This window comes from Haliotis rubra, unplaced genomic scaffold (genome assembly GCF_003918875.1).
Source record: "Haliotis rubra isolate DU_JTF1 unplaced genomic scaffold, ASM391887v1 Scf32, whole genome shotgun sequence".
NCBI classification, from domain to species: domain Eukaryota; kingdom Metazoa; phylum Mollusca; class Gastropoda; order Lepetellida; family Haliotidae; genus Haliotis; species Haliotis rubra.
Genome location: NW_025766991.1, coordinates 892,876 through 909,222, shown reverse-complemented (window position 1 = coordinate 909,222; position 16,347 = coordinate 892,876).

The following is a 16,347-nucleotide window of genomic DNA, read 5'->3' as shown; positions in this document are numbered from 1 at the left end:
GTAATGATATTTTAATCAGAGTGAGTTTCTCTCTGCTTTGATACTTCATTGAAATGGTACGATTGAATTTATCTGATTAAATGGACATCGTCCATTTGGAAAGATATGGCCCAGCCTGATCACTAAGGGGACGGGGTAGCCAAGTGGTTAATGCGTTTGCTCGTCACGCTGAAGACCCGGTTTCGATTCCCCACATGAGTACAATGTGTGAAGACCCATTCTGGTGTCGCCCGCCGTGATATTGCTGAAATATTGCTAAAAGCCGCGTAAAACTAAACTCACTCACTCACTTATCACTAAGGAGTAATCCTGCGCACGTCAGTCTGAATATTATTATTTTTACCGTTTTAGTCTGGAAATATCAGTTTAACCGTTTTAGTCTGGTAATTTTATTTTTCCCCGTTTGTCAGGATAATGATGTTGTTTATCAGGGTGGTATTCTTCCGTTAGTCTGTATAATTCTAATTAGTCTCCCTGTGTTAGTCTGAATAACGTTAGTGTAATCACCGAATCCGTTAGTCTTTCAGCGTGTATGTCAGTAATGCTTCCTTTTCCCTTGTACGTCTTACTTGGTCCCTGCCTGGCGCTCGGCATTTAATGGGTACAACAAGGACTGGTCGGCTCGGAGTCAGTATAATGTGTCTGTGTGGGGTATTCATGCTTCACTGCGGTATTGTATCTCAGTGGGCTAGCACTATAAAACCAGCTTAAGTCTGGGCTAGTACAAGCAGCTGCACATACACATACACATGCATGCACGTCGTCATATGAGCGAAATATTCTCAAGCACGACGTAAAACCCAAGTTCACCTCACCTCACCGTGTACGTCTACCCCGTTAGTCTCAATAATGCTGGTGTTTAGCGCGATATTTTAAATAATGTTGGGGCGGTGGGGTAGCCTAGTGGTCAAAGCTCAATAATATATGTGTCACCTCCGTAAGTCTAGTAGTAATTGTTAATGTAATTGTTAATTGTTATTATAGAAGGTATAGGTATCGATTTTAAGCCTCATCGATGTGTGGATATGTAAAGAGGAAGGTATGCATCTGTGTCAAATATTAAGCGCTAGAAGGTTGGAAGTCATATGACTTTTCACACCGGGTACCCATTTTCTGCTGAGTGAACAGAAGCAGTGGACAAGCGGCTAGCCGGAGACATGCACGTCGTTGTGTATATGCAATAATCTTCAACACCACGTGAACCCTCAATACACCCCATGGCCGTCTGCCAGTTGTACCCATTCCCCTTTCCATTGCCAAAATGAAATGTCTTGGGCCTATTCCAACTCGAATGCCTTATATAATCTGGTTTAAGTACATTGATATACATGTAGTCACTTTCATATAACTTCCACTCACGAATAACAGAACAACAACACACGGTGAAAAGAGTGGGTCCAGCCCAACGGGAACAAACCGAGTGAATGTCAAGGTCAGTACACAGGACCAAGGAACATTTGTTCTATGAACTGACCCGTTGAGAACGGGCACCGTTGAATCACCACATGACAAAGAACATCATCGCCTTGTGAACTTCAATATTTCTTAACTTCAGTGATTTACTCAGAGAACATTAGAGCAGAAAGACAGCAATATGCATATGGAGGGTAAATAATAGATGGTAAACCAGTGATCAATAACGCGAGCAACGATCCAAAACATCTGAACACGACATGTCACATGTGATACACTGTGACTTCCGGGTCCTTGTAACGTTGGGTCGGGGGTAGCTATTCTGCCCCGTATTCCCACAGAACAACTACGAGGGATAAATTGTGTTTCGTCTTGATTAACGTCATCCGCATCAGCATCAACTTCAGCATCAACTTCAGCATCAACTTCAGCACTGAGAACAACAGCACTACAGCAACGACCGTGAAGATATGACGTAACAAACTCAGGGCGACACAAATTTAGCTTGTTTTTGCAACTTAATCCTCCGAAAGTCGAGTGATCCCCTCTCAAAGCATATGCTGGAACACCACTCGTCTAAAACTCGGGCGGTTTTAACCGAGAAGGGAGAAATGTTTGTGGGTTTATTTCCCAAACAAACATGCTATGTTGAGAACTAACGATGGGGGTTGCTAGTATACAAACACTTAAAATGGGGATAGTGTTTCACATTTCGAGAATTCTTGAAATTTTAAGACCCAATGGGAGGAACGTGGGTTCGAGAAGAAAGTAAATATTAATCACCAGAAAAACGTTAAGCATGTAATACTGTAATGGCGTGCTATAGAAACCGGGACTTCAATAGGAGCGATGTCAACCCTTCAAACCTTTCCAGTGGAACTGTTGGCTTGGGTGAGTGAGTGCGTTTAGTTTTACGCCGCACTCAGCAATATTCCAGCTATATGGCGGCGGTCTGTAAATAATCGAGTCTGGACCATACAATCCAGTGATCAACAGCATGAGCATCGATCTGCGCAATTGGGATACGATGACATGTGTCAACCAAGTCAGCGAGCCTGACCACCCGATCCCGTTAGTCGCCTCTTACGACAAGCATGGGTTACTGAAGATCAATATTCTAACCCGGATCTTCACGGGTACTGTGGGCATGAACCAACATAGTAGACAATGTTACATTGGCATTGAAAAACGTCTTTGAGGCCTTTAGAAACTAGTAGGTCACAGAATATTTTTTGATGGAATATCATAAGCTGTACTATCAAAAATGCTATTGTTTAGTTACAGAATAAATACGTTGAAATCAATGGCAATTGTGTTCATTCAATCACTGAGAGGTGAAATGAGATAGGTTTAAGGTCCCGTTAAAGAATTTTACGTCTGGCGCATATAATAGTCTTGGCTAAGTTTATGGTGCCGCGTCTTGCCATTGGCACCCTACATCCAAACTTGGACATAGTATACCGAATCAGATCCGACAAGTCCTTCAAATATACCTCTTAACCCCGATTCCCAAATTTAGAAATTACCGCTTTTTAATGAGATTTTTTGGTAACACGTGGCTGGGAATCGAACCTGCTCTCTTGGCATACACTCTACCCAGTAGACCACGTTCACGACCAGTGTAAGATATGGATTAAAGCTTATGTTACATTTAAACATCGTTCTGGGTCAACACCTATATCCTAAGTGCAATTCACCTGAAGAATATAATCTCCTCACCATGATATAACTTCATCAGAAACTGACGAAGGGGAAAGAAAGAAAGAAACTCGATAAGTATGCAGAATACACAAGATGTGTCGATATCGAAGGAGAAAGTTTTGTTGTTGTTTTTCTGAAATAACCCGTGAGATGATATTTATATAATAGTTCATGGTGAGGCGGTGAGTGGGAGGAGGAGTGCTGGAAAAAAACAATCAGGAGTAACAGAGACTTCTCCCGGGGGGTTGCATAAAATCGCTTATTGGTCAAGACAACCAGTGGTTGATAACATGAGCAACGGTTAATGTTGATCCACATCAGCTTGGGCATTGTGACAGTCGATGAATCTGAAGACTCATTCTTCCCAGGAATCCGGTAACTATATAAGACAACACAATCAGCCATGTCTAACATCGGATGAACCTATCCTCCTTCCAGTCACATCACGTTGCTACAGTAACGGGTCGTGAAGTCATACTCTTTTCAGGTTATCCCCACGGGTTAATATCTGTCAGTGTTGGGATAGGTATTTTCCAGCTGGTGTTACCAAAGGCGAAAGAGTGAATGATGTTTTACGCTAAGCCAACATTCCCTTGACACATCAGGACGGACTGTTTGCCTGCGCCAGACAATCCAAAGGTTGACATTCGTAACGTTCAGAGTATTTGGGGCGACGATTCAATACAGCTCTCTGTTAAACAAGGACAGACTGCTGAGGATGTATTTAGCGGGATCCCACGGAGCTGTGGAAAGAAAGATCCTGCTTCTTATCTTCTGTCTCTAACATTGAGCAGTAGAGTTGTAAACAACGGCTCGTTTATTGACGGAACTAATACACCACAGATCCGTGACACAATTGTAACATTTTTTGGTACATGTGTATAGAAATTACTCTTAAATATTCAGTTCCAAGAACTGTTGCTTTCCTGACACTGTGATTCTAAGAAAGACAGGAACGATGAGGATGTTCAGAGCCATTTCACCATCCATCCATGATGCATGCTGGGTGAGTCCTCTACTCCACTTAGTCTCACGGGAAAGATAAATTAGAAATTTATTTTACACATTATGTTAACAATAGTACACTCATGGGAACTTTTGCTCGTTTTTATCCTTGGTTTAAATCTTATAAAGTCAATTGTATTTATTCTCAGCAAACAGGTGCATTTATACGTTGGTTGAAACAAGGAATTAGAAGTACTGATTAGAAGTACGCATTGTTCACCAAGGATTCTGTGTTTGTGTCCAACACTAGTGAATGAAACTAGTAACATCCAAATTTAAATATGTTCTTTACATGACATCTGGACGTCTTACACACTTAGTTGTTTGTTTGGTGTTGTTCTGTTGTTTTGATTTTGGTTTTTTGGTAGATTGTCATTGTTTTTAATTTGTTTGGTTTTTGTTGTTGGTTTGCTTGTGGTTTTGGGGTTTTTTTGTGGGTTTCTTTTGTGTGTGTGTGTGTTTGTTGATTTGTTTGGTTTGTTTATTTTGTTTTGATTTTTGTTGTTTTGGTTTTTTTGTTTTGCTGTTTTTTTTGTTTTTATTTGTTTTTATTTGTTTTTTGTTTTGTTTCTTGTTGTTTTTCTTGTTTTTTATGTTGTTTTTGATGTTGTTGGTGGTGGTCTGTTTTGTCTTTTTTTTTTTTTTTGGGGGGGGGCTGTATTATTAGTGACAAGGCAGACATTTTTACACTTTGAAAATGTATGAGTGGCTGCTTGTGCAAAGCCCGGTTTTATTGATAAAACTATAATAATGCCAGATGTTCGATGCTCTCGCACTGAGATGCCCCCGATTCTCCGGACAGACGCTTGTCCACTTGATCACGAGGTGGTCAGTACCAGACACAGCTATGCATATATTGCATATTCACATAATCTTTAGGTTTATTATCGACATGCATGGTTTCTATGGCAGCACATTAACAACATGATGATGCACTAATGTAGGTAACAAGTATAGTGTTCAAAATAACTCGGAGAGACATAAATCCCTACATCATTCAAAACATCGGGGTAAACACAGCAACAGTATTGAGACTTACGTAGTAGCCATGGTATAGAAGGGGAAATGGAAGCATTATTCACACAAACGCAAAAGGACTAACGGATTAGGCGACAACACTTACATTAGTCAGACTAACTAATAAAGATTAGACTAACATTATCTGAAGAGAAACTAACTAAATTAATTCAGGCTAGTAGTGGGGAGACCAACCCTCATAAACACCATCATTAGCCTAACATATGGGGAAGACCAACATTATCAAAACCGAAGGAGAAGACTAACATTAGTCAGGTTACGAATGCAGACTAAGTCCTAACTGATGTGGCGAGATCAGATTAGTGATGGGTCATTTTAATCACGTATCAAAGCGAAGAGGAATTCTACTGACTCAAAAACTGACTGACTGACTGACTCACTCACTCACTCACCCACCCACCCGTTCACTCACTCACTCACATATACTGAACAGCAAAAGAACGCAAGTCTGGCTTTTTGTCAAGTTTTTTAATAGAAGACAACCAAAATTATGTCTAATCATTTATTTTATAAAAAAACTGTCAATTTAACAGCTAATAGTTGCTGTTGACATTGAATTGCAATAAGTTCAAATTGATCACAGTCCGTCAAATGGAGATACCCCTGAACACGAAAAGTGACAGTATGTTTAGTAGCGCGTATAGACACCTTGAGCTTGCTCACAGACTGTTCAACGTGGCCTCATTTAGTTCACTAGAGTCTGAAAGAATGCCTTAGGCAACCGGTTCCGCTCAAACACCAATCTCTATTCCAATTATGCAAGTGTGTGTGTTCGTCAACCTGCAGCTATCCTCCGTCCAATTTCTTCACAAAATGCTCAATGGGAGCCATATCCGGGGAAAGAGACGTTAATGTTGTTCTGAGCCAGATAATCCATCGACACCCTTGCTGTGTGAGGGCTGCAAACGTCGCTGGCGTTGTTGACGTGCCAAAATTGGCCCCACATATGGCCTTCGGCAGTGGATTCCAGCAGCCCGAAGACGACGCCTAATCGTATCGCTTGGCACTGCTTCCTTTGACCCAAGAACAAAGGCTGTTGTTACCGTTGCTGCTTGAGTTCGGTTCCTTAGATGAGTGACCCGGATGAACCTATCTTGCGCATGAGTTGCCGTCCGGTACGGCGACGATCAGCAGCAACTCGCTCTGCTGATGACGTTGAGCAAGTCGTGTAATGGTGGTAAGATGACAACCCAATTGTCTAGCTACAGCGGTTGCAGAGCTACCTCCGTGTACCTTTCCAATGGCCATTCCCCTCTGCTCAGTCGTTAGTCTAGGCATCGTTTGTGTGGCATGTACACCTCCTAGCGTCAATACTGAACTGTTTTTTGACACAAACCTTTATAAAGGATACCTCAGAGTGAAATGCATGCTTTTCATCCATAACCGTCGATGCACGTGCTAAAATTATGGTTTGGCTGCACTGTTGGTGTGTATGTGTGAATGGTTCGTATGGACGTCAAATTGCATGACACCATCTCATCTGGGATCATTACGTCACTTTACCATGAACGTTCCATAAACATGAACGCTTACCTTCATGAGATTTCAGTTTTTCGAAACTTGCGTTTCTTTTGCTGTTCAGTATATGAATGTCTGCTGTAGCACTCTCTGCTATGTAATCAACATTTAACAGATACGAAGACAGTCTTTTGCTACACAAGCAATACCTGTGTAGGCTGAGCAGGTGTTCTATCCTATCTTGGATTGCATACAATAACCTACTTCAACAGGTGCTCATTTGCAGAAGGAGTGTCCAGTTGATTTACCTTATCAAGTGTCTCAGAACAGATGGTCATTCCATTTATACAACTGTTTGCTAAAATAAGCACCTTAAGCGACAAGCGACATGAAATGTTTAAAGAAAATGAGAAAGTGGCAAAACTGAATACATGAAGAATACAGAATAATTAAAAAGTATATTCCTGTCTGTTGAACGTATTAGCAAACACGATGAAAATAAATTATATCATAGAAAATACTTTTGTTTCTTGTGAAAAGCAGTGAAGTTTATAAGGATTGGCACTTTGCAATGTTGGGCACGTTGCTGCATGAATGACACGACACGTCGTCAACACAAGTTAGTTCTTATCATTATAAACCCGTGAAGATCCGGGTTTGAATTGATCTTCAGTAACTTATGCTTGTCGCAAGAGGCGACTAACGGGATCGGGTGGTCAGGCTCGCTGACTTGGTTGACACATGTCATCGTATCCTAATTGCGCAGATTGATGCTCATGGTGTTGATCACTGGATTGTGTGATCCAGATTCGATTATTTATAGACCGTCGCCATATAGCTGGAATATTGCTGAGTGCGGCGTAAAACTAAACTTATTCACTCACTCACTCAATCAATCACTCGACCCTTTGGCTTCATATGTTAGCTGTATTTCCCTTACACCTTGAACTTGCTTCGGGTCTTCCATTTCTGGTGGATTATTTCAAAAAGCTTTGTAAGCTCCAACCATGGCTAGTGGCATAAACACACGTCATAAACACATGCAAAGGCCTGTCAACCGTTCGTATGAAACGGAACGTATGGTACAAGTCAAGGGAATTGCGTCGGATATCATTAACTGATGCATCAAATTTTGAAATGTCCTCCACATGTCTACCTTAAAACGTTTTGACAACTTTGCTAAGCATTTGAATATTGTAACCTTGATCGAACAACTTCTGAGCAAGTCGTATAACGTACATAAAACCTATTGTACCTCTAAATTTGTGAAATGTGGGAATATTGCTCGACATGAAGGGAAATTTGAAATCATCCCATTTGTCATACAACCTTTACAGATTTTAGTCATTCTGTATCTTTACGAATGGCTCTAATTGTTAAACACATGATGCAGTATCACTTGTCTCTTTTATTTCAGGGGCGGTGGGGTAGCCTAATGGTTAAAGCGTTGGCTCGTCACGCCGAAGACCCGGGTTCGAATCCCCACATGGGCACAATGTGTGAAGCCCATTTCTGGTGTCCCCCGCCGTGATGTTGCTGGAATATTGCTAAAAGCGCCGTAAAACCAAACTCAGTCAGTCAGTCAGTCTTTTATTTCATGTTAAGTGGGTAAATCAGAGGAAGGGAATTGGCCATGTGATAGTTATTAAACGCTCTTAGATTCTCGATATACATAAACCTAAAGTAAAACTTCTTGGCTACATTTTGAGTTTTCCCACACGAGCAGAAATTCGTATTCATATCCACAAGGAGGTGAGTCACTTGCCGGTGTCGCTTTTAACCATGAAGCAACAAAATATTTCAATTTATTTCTGACTAGCGAGCTTAACATCCTGTTCTTAGAATCCTTTTCTGTAAACAATGCTTTTGAAAAAAAATGTTCTGCTATGAATATCAAACCGGACGAAGGTGTGACATTGATGTCAAATTGATAAAGTGGATCCGTTGACTTAATAAAATCAAAATATCAACCTACCTATCAGGCTCCAGGATCAGTGACTAAAGCCACATTATGAAAGCAGCTATTTCCAAAAAATCCAAAACGGATTAAAAGAAAGAAAGAAGGCGTCGTATGATCTAATAGGATTGGGAATTGTCATATATATGTATACCGTGATGTTTGTATGACATTCTTACAGAACATGCTGGTGACGTTTCAGATTGTTCAGTTATTGTATCTTCCGTTTACGTTAACTTGAAACCTACATAATACATAGGGGAAACACTGCAGGGCATGGTTACACAGGATGGGATGGAGCAGACAATGTACTTAGTCTATCACTGGTTTTTCTGTGACACTAGTTGTATTTGGGATCACATTATTTGAGTTAAGTACAAATTCTAGTACTTTTGGGGTTGAGTCCTATCTGGTATCCGAACCCATAACTCTGCTTCAGGCACAGTACCGTAAATCAGTACCGTCCAAAATGGAAGCCTGGCATCTGGTGGTCTTAATCACGTAATTTGTGTACACCTCTCACAAGTGAAACTTGACACGGCACCAAGGTATAAATACACGATGTTGTGAAAGAGTGAGGATGTCCTTACTGACGTGAAACACTAACATAATTCGGAACAACGGTTTGGTTTGATTTGGTTGTTGTTTTACGCCGCACGCAGCAATTATCCTTCTATATGGCGGCGGTCTGCAAATACTCGAGTCTGGATCAGACAATCCGGTGATCAACAGCATGAATATCGATCTACGCAACTGGCATTCGATGACATGTGTCAACCAAGCCAGCGAGCCTGACCACCTGGTCCCGTTGGTCGCCTCTTACAACAAGCATGGGTTGCTGAAGACTCATTCTAACCTTGGTCTTCACACAAACTGGGTAAGACTAACATTATTCAGACCAACGGAGTGAGACTAACATTATTCACACCAACGGGGTAAGACTAACATTTTTCAGACCAACGGTGTGAGACTAACATTATTCACACCAACGGGGTAAGACTAACATTTTTCAGACCAACGGGGTAAGACTAACATTATTCACACCAACGGGGTAAGACTAACATTATTCAGACCAACGGTGTGAGACTAACATTATTCACACCAACGGGGTAAGACTAACATTATTCAGACCAACGGAGTAAGACTAACATTATTCAGACCAACGGAGTGAGACTAACATTATTCACACCAACGGGGTAAGACTAACATTTTTCAGACCAACGGGGTAAGACTAATATTATTTTAGCCAATGGGTAAGACTAACATTATTCAGACCAACGGAGTGAGACTAACATTATTCCTGTTCATGAATGCAGACAATATCGCTTCACATACTTTGCAGACCGCCTCCGTGGTGTAGCGGTTAGAGCGTCCGCCCGGAGAGCGGAAGGTCGCGGGTTCGATCCCCGACCGCGTCATACCAAAAAGACGTTAAAATAAGGTACTTGTTGGTCCCTGACTGGCGCTCGGCATTAATGGGTACAACTAGGACTGGTCGGCTCGGAGTCAGTATAATGTGTCTGAGTGGGGTATTAATGCTTCACTGCAGCATGGTATCTCAGTGGGCTAGCACTATAAAACCAGCTTAAGTCTGGGCTAGTACAAGCAGCTGCACCTACACATACACACGCATGCACGTCGTCATATGAGCGAAATATTCTCCAGCACGACGTTAAACCCAATTTCACCTCACCTCACATACTTTGCAATCGTGTGTGGAATCAAGCCCAGTCGTCGGTTGACAAAGATAAGACGTCTTGTATCATATCTTGTCAAAATATTCTCGTTTACATCGAGTGTCACCTTGATGATTGTGTTCGATTTTTTTGTTTTTATATTTTGTATTGGTTATTTTTCCAGAGACTTTATTACAACAAAACCTGCGTATTCTGTGACGCCCATGTTACGATTAATTTACAAATGCAAAAAGTACTTATAATCATTAGTGTATTATACTTTAGCATACTAATACATCGCGCATGTATCTATATGCTGTACTTGACGTCTTTAGCCCATGCTCCTCAATCCAGCGAACATGTCACACGCGAGTTTTACAGATCTGCGTGGGTGTAGAGAAATACCAGTCAAACATATTTTCAGTGAACGATTCTTTCCGAATGCAGCCTTGCCGCCATGATGTTAAACCGCTTAAAATATCTTACTCAGGGAATGACATTTCTGAAAATAAATTGTTTACATGTTAGAATATTATGAATAGGTTTATTTACACTAATCCCACGAATATAAAAACCGGATTCAGATTGTACTGCGGTTCGAATCAAAGCAGATGGTTAGGTGTTCAATCCGCACTTACTCGGCGTGTTATCATCAAAGAGCGACCTCGGACCCCCTCGGAGCTCGGGTCTCCCGGAGGAGATGGGCATACTTATAGCTCGGGAACGTTACATCAATGTTTGTACAGGAATATTTCCATGTTTGATAGTGTCGGGTGCATGTGCAATGAGGACCAGTGACGCCACAATCTTATGATGAAGTCGTTTATGGTGATCCAAAAAACTTTGAGAAGTGTAGGGAGCAGTTTTGATACTCTAAAAGTTTACACACATAAACTCAGATTACTAAATGAGTGTTTCAAATGCCTTAATCTACCTCCTGGAAAACCGCTCTTGAAATCTTGCGTTACGCAAACCCATATAAATATGCATAAGCATTGTTTATTTGTAGTGTGATCCCTATAACAGGTCTGGATGTTTAACATGCCGTTTCGTAAAGAACATTCTAAACATTTGTAAAATCTCAAGTGCTTATCCATCCTTTTAACCACCATGCTGCTATATTGTATTTGCATCGCAAGGACTACCCACCTTATTATTAATATATGTAACGATGTAATATACTCTTTAAAAAGGTAGGGGAACCCGAACTTTCAATTTGGATAGGAAGTATAAGCTTTAACAAACTTTTCAAAGACAGACAGCTTATGAACACACCACCATTTCTCTTGGGATGCACGTGCACAACGCAGTAGCCCCCATACACGTGCATGGGGTGTCATTCTTGATTTTGACGGTTTTCAAAAAGGTCGATAAATCACTGTAGATAATTAATTTTGACAATCATCTTGCATCACACAGTTGTTAATGTTTGTTTCTAGCAGTATTTTTATGTTTGAAAATGGAAATCGTACACATGCAAATTTCACCTCATACGCCAATCATCTTTCAAGAGCGATTACTGTACAAACAACTATGGTCATAAGGAAGTTCAAGTCGTGATGCACTCTCAAAACATTCATTATTATCATATCAACATTGATTGACTTCGACATATCTCCCATTTGTTTTCAACCGTAAATTAAAAATGAAGTTCCCCTACTTTTTTTACGAGTATTCATCAGGCATCGTCACGAAATGGCCAGTCTATGATTGGACGCGAGACATAGGAAAGACAGGGATATGGGAGAAAAAAGGTTGACGGGTGGATAACATCCAGGACACAGGAGAAAAAACATTAGTGTGAGAGAGGAGACGTATGTCGAGAGTAAAGGACAGATGTAAGAATGACAGAGATAAGTGATTTGATGGAGAGATGGAAGATAGTGGAATGAAAGATGGAAGAGATGGGATGAATAGGGATAAGAGATGTGATGTAAAAGGAGAAGTGATGTGATGTGGAGGGGAAGTGATGTGATATATGTGTGTGTGTGTGGGGGGGGGGTGTGTAAGTGATGTGAGGAGCAGATGGAAGAGATACGTTGTGGAAAGGGAAGGGATGTCACGAACAGATGGAAGAGATACGTTGTGGAGAGGGAACGGATGTCACGAACAGATGGAAGAGATGCGATGTAGAGGGGGAAGGGATGTCACGAACAGATGGAAGAGATGCGATGTGGAGGGGAAGGGATGTCACGAACAGATGGAAGAGATGCGATGTAGAGGGGGAAGGGATGTCACGAACAGATGGAAGAGATGCGATGTAGAGGGGGAAGGGATGTCACGAACAGATGGAAGAGATGCGATGTGGAGGGGAAGGATGTCACGAACAGATGGAAGAGATGCGATGTGGAGAGGGAAGGGATGTCACGAACAGATGGAAGAGATACGTTGTGGAGAGGGAAGGGATGTCACGAACAGATGGAAGAGATGCGATGTGGAGGGGGAAGGGATGTCACGAACAGATGGAAGAGATGCGATGTGGAGAGGGAAGAGATGTCACGAACAGATGGAAGAGATGCGATGTAGAGGGGAAAGGGATGTCACGAACAGATGGAAGAGATGCGATGTAGAGGGGGAAGGGATGTCACGAACAGATGGAAGAGATGCGATGTGGAGGGGGAAGGGATGTCACGAACAGATGGAAGAGATGCGATGTGGAGAGGGAAGGGATGTCACGAACAGATGGAAGAGATACGTTGTGGAGAGGGAAGGGATGTCACGAACAGATGGAAGAGATACGTTGTGGAGTGGGATGGGATGTGAGGAACAGATGGAAGAGATACGATGTGGAGAGGGAAGGGATGTCACAAACTGATAGAAGAGATGCGATGTGGAGGGGGAAGTGATGTCACGAACAGATGGAAGAGATGTTATGTGGCGAGGGAAGAGATGTCACGAACAGATGGAAGAGATGTGATGTGGAGAGAGAAGAGATGTCACGAACAGATGGAAGAGATGTAGTGTGGAGAGGGAAGAGATGTCACGAACAGATGGAAGAGATGTTATGTGGCGAGGGAAGAGATGTCACGAACAGATGGAAGAGATGCTATGGGGAGAGGGAAGAGATGTCACGAACAGATGGAAGAGATGCTATGGGGAGAGGGAAGAGATGTCTCGAACAGATGGAAGAGATGTGATGTGGAGGGGTAAGTGATGTCACGAACAGATGGAAGAGATGTGGTGTGGAGAGGGAAGAGATGTCACGAACAGATGGAAGAAATGCTATGTGGAAAGGGAAGAGATGTCACGAACAGATGGAAGAGATGCATTGTGGAGAGGGAAGAGATGTCACGAACAGATGGAAGAAATGTTATGGGGAGAGGGAAGGGATGTCACGAACAGATGGAAGAGATGCTATGGGGAGAGGGAAGGGATGTCACGAACAGATGGAAGAGATGTGATGTGGAGAGGGAAGAGATGTCACGAACAGATGGAAGAGATGTTATGTGGAGAGGGAAGGGATGTCACGAACAGATGGAAGAGATGTGATGTGGAGAGGGAAGGGATGTCACGAACAGATGAAAGAGATGCATTGTGGAGAGGGAAGAGATGTCACGAACAGATGGAAGAGATGCTATGGGGAGAGGGAAGAGATGTCACGAACAGATGGAAGACATGCTATGTGGAGAGGAAGAGTATGGATACACTGGGAAATGAATTAGGGAAGTGGGTGGAGACACATATTACACAACTATATGGTACTATGTTTAGATTCCAGATGCTTCTGCCATTCATGTTACAAAAACACCGTGTGCTAATCTCATAGCATAACGGAAGCCTCAATTACAATCCCTAAAAACTTTCAGTTCAGATTAAAGGGGGAAACACTGATTACAGCAGCATAAATAATTTATCTCATGTGCTAAATCAGTTGACCCTTTTGGCTTATTCATAAATGTCTCCACACTCCAGTACAGACTGCGGGGGTGAGGCCCTCAGGAGGACACTCAACCATCACGTGATGTGATCCTAACATAGCACACATGACATTTCCCTGTTAGCTGGTATTTCCTTTGCATCTCCCCATCTGCTGCATCGACCAAAGCGGTTCAAGATAATCGCCGAGGACACTGTAAATATTTACTATGCAAAAGCATTTTACTTACAGAACTAATTCTTCTCCGTCTATGATGGAAAGTCAAATCGCCCACACCATCTTTTTATTTCATTTCTGTTAACGAGATAATGCACTTTTTCATACACACATTATCGGTTTATATCTAAATGAGCAATAACCTTTTTGCTCGTGCCCTAGTGGAACACCTACATATCAGCGTTATCCAACACAAGATTATCTTCAAGTTGCCCTACCTCCCTAAATCTAACTACCTGATAAGTGTTTTAATTCGTAACTCGATAGACTTAGCCTTTTATAATATTATTTATTAGAAGCTAGATGCAATGAGTGGAGCATTCAACATCTAAAGTAACTTAACCGCTTGCTATAAACCTTCGCAAATGAATGCATGTTTAACTATGAAAAGTGAAATCATTAGCCTCGTGTTTAACGCCATGGTTATACCAAAGTGTTCAGCATTGTTTGATTAGCAAACGATGTAGATTATTGAAATAAATCTTTGCAGTATTTGGATCCAGGACAATGTTTGATTCTGAAAGATATATAACCTTTGTCATTTAACAGGCACTATTACTAAATTTGTTGAGCATAGATATAGTTGCATCTCTGTTTTCGAAGATTCAAGACAATTTGTCAAAATTGATTTCCTCAAATATCATCGGAAATGTACCGTGAAAATATGTGAAATGTTTGACCTCTTCACAGATAACATATATATATATATTTGGGGGAATGAGTCATTTGGACAATAAGCAGGCATCCCATTGGCACCAACTGTGCCCCTCCTAATGAGGACATTTAAATTTAGGCAAGAAATTTGACTTAAGCTTAACGAAACCAAAGGTGTATCGATGATCTGATATTGTCCAATAACCATAAAACGGGGTATTCCCTTCCACTGATCTCCACACCTGAACTTGAAATAAAGATCGCCCCTTCTGTTTCAATTTTAGACCAATGCATAAAGATTTCGAGTGGTATAGGACTTTCCACAAGGTTCTACCGAAGAAGCAGTGAGTGAAAGGCTTGACATCTATGTTAAATTGGGAAGACCTTCAGGCAAGAGGTAAGCATCCCCAAGGACACCAATGGTGCTCCCCTTCTTACGGATCTGTTTCTTTATTTAATATCCCCCCGCCGTGATATTAAAATCCAAACAAGGAATTCGCCAAGATGATTAACTTAAGCTTCAGATACATCGAGATCAACTTTCGTTCGAAACGGTCAAGTCGTTAATTCCCCTGCTGATTTATTGATCTTACCTGGCAATCGTTCCGATGGCCTGTAGGATACAATCGGGCATGCTATTTCGATAAAGATATCAAAAGACGTCATATGACTCTTGCTCAAAAGTTGTGTTGATGTGGTTACAACATTCAGGGCCTTCGTATAACTTTCAAAACGTTTCATGGTAGACATGTGGGAGGCGTTTCCAAGTTTCACTCATCGGTGACAGAACTGATGACAGATGCAGTTCCCAATTAGGACAGGAACCATGTTTTCTTGTATTTGCCTGCTTTTTGGGAAGGATGACATCTTGAGGTCTTATAATAATAAAAATGGAACCAACACCATATGCAATGCATCAGTACATCGATAAATGCATGCAATACAGCAGTATATTGTTAACTACATTAATGTATCAGTACATCGATAAACATCAAGAGAGGATGGTGATACTGGAACTGTATACAGAGACCAACAGGAATAGAGGACATCAAGAGAGGATGGTGATACTGGAACCGTATAACAGAAACCAACAGGAATAGAGGACATCAAGAGAGGATGGTGATACTGGAACTGTATATAGAGACCAACAGGAATAGAGGACATCAAGAGAGGATGGTGATACTGGAACTGTATATAGAGACCAACAGGAATAGAGGATAAAAGAGAGGATATGGGTACTGGAACCGTATAACAGAAACCAACAGGAATAGAGGACATCAAGAGAGATGTTGATACTGGAACTGGAGACCAACAGGAATATAGGACATCAAGAGAATGGTGATACAACAGTG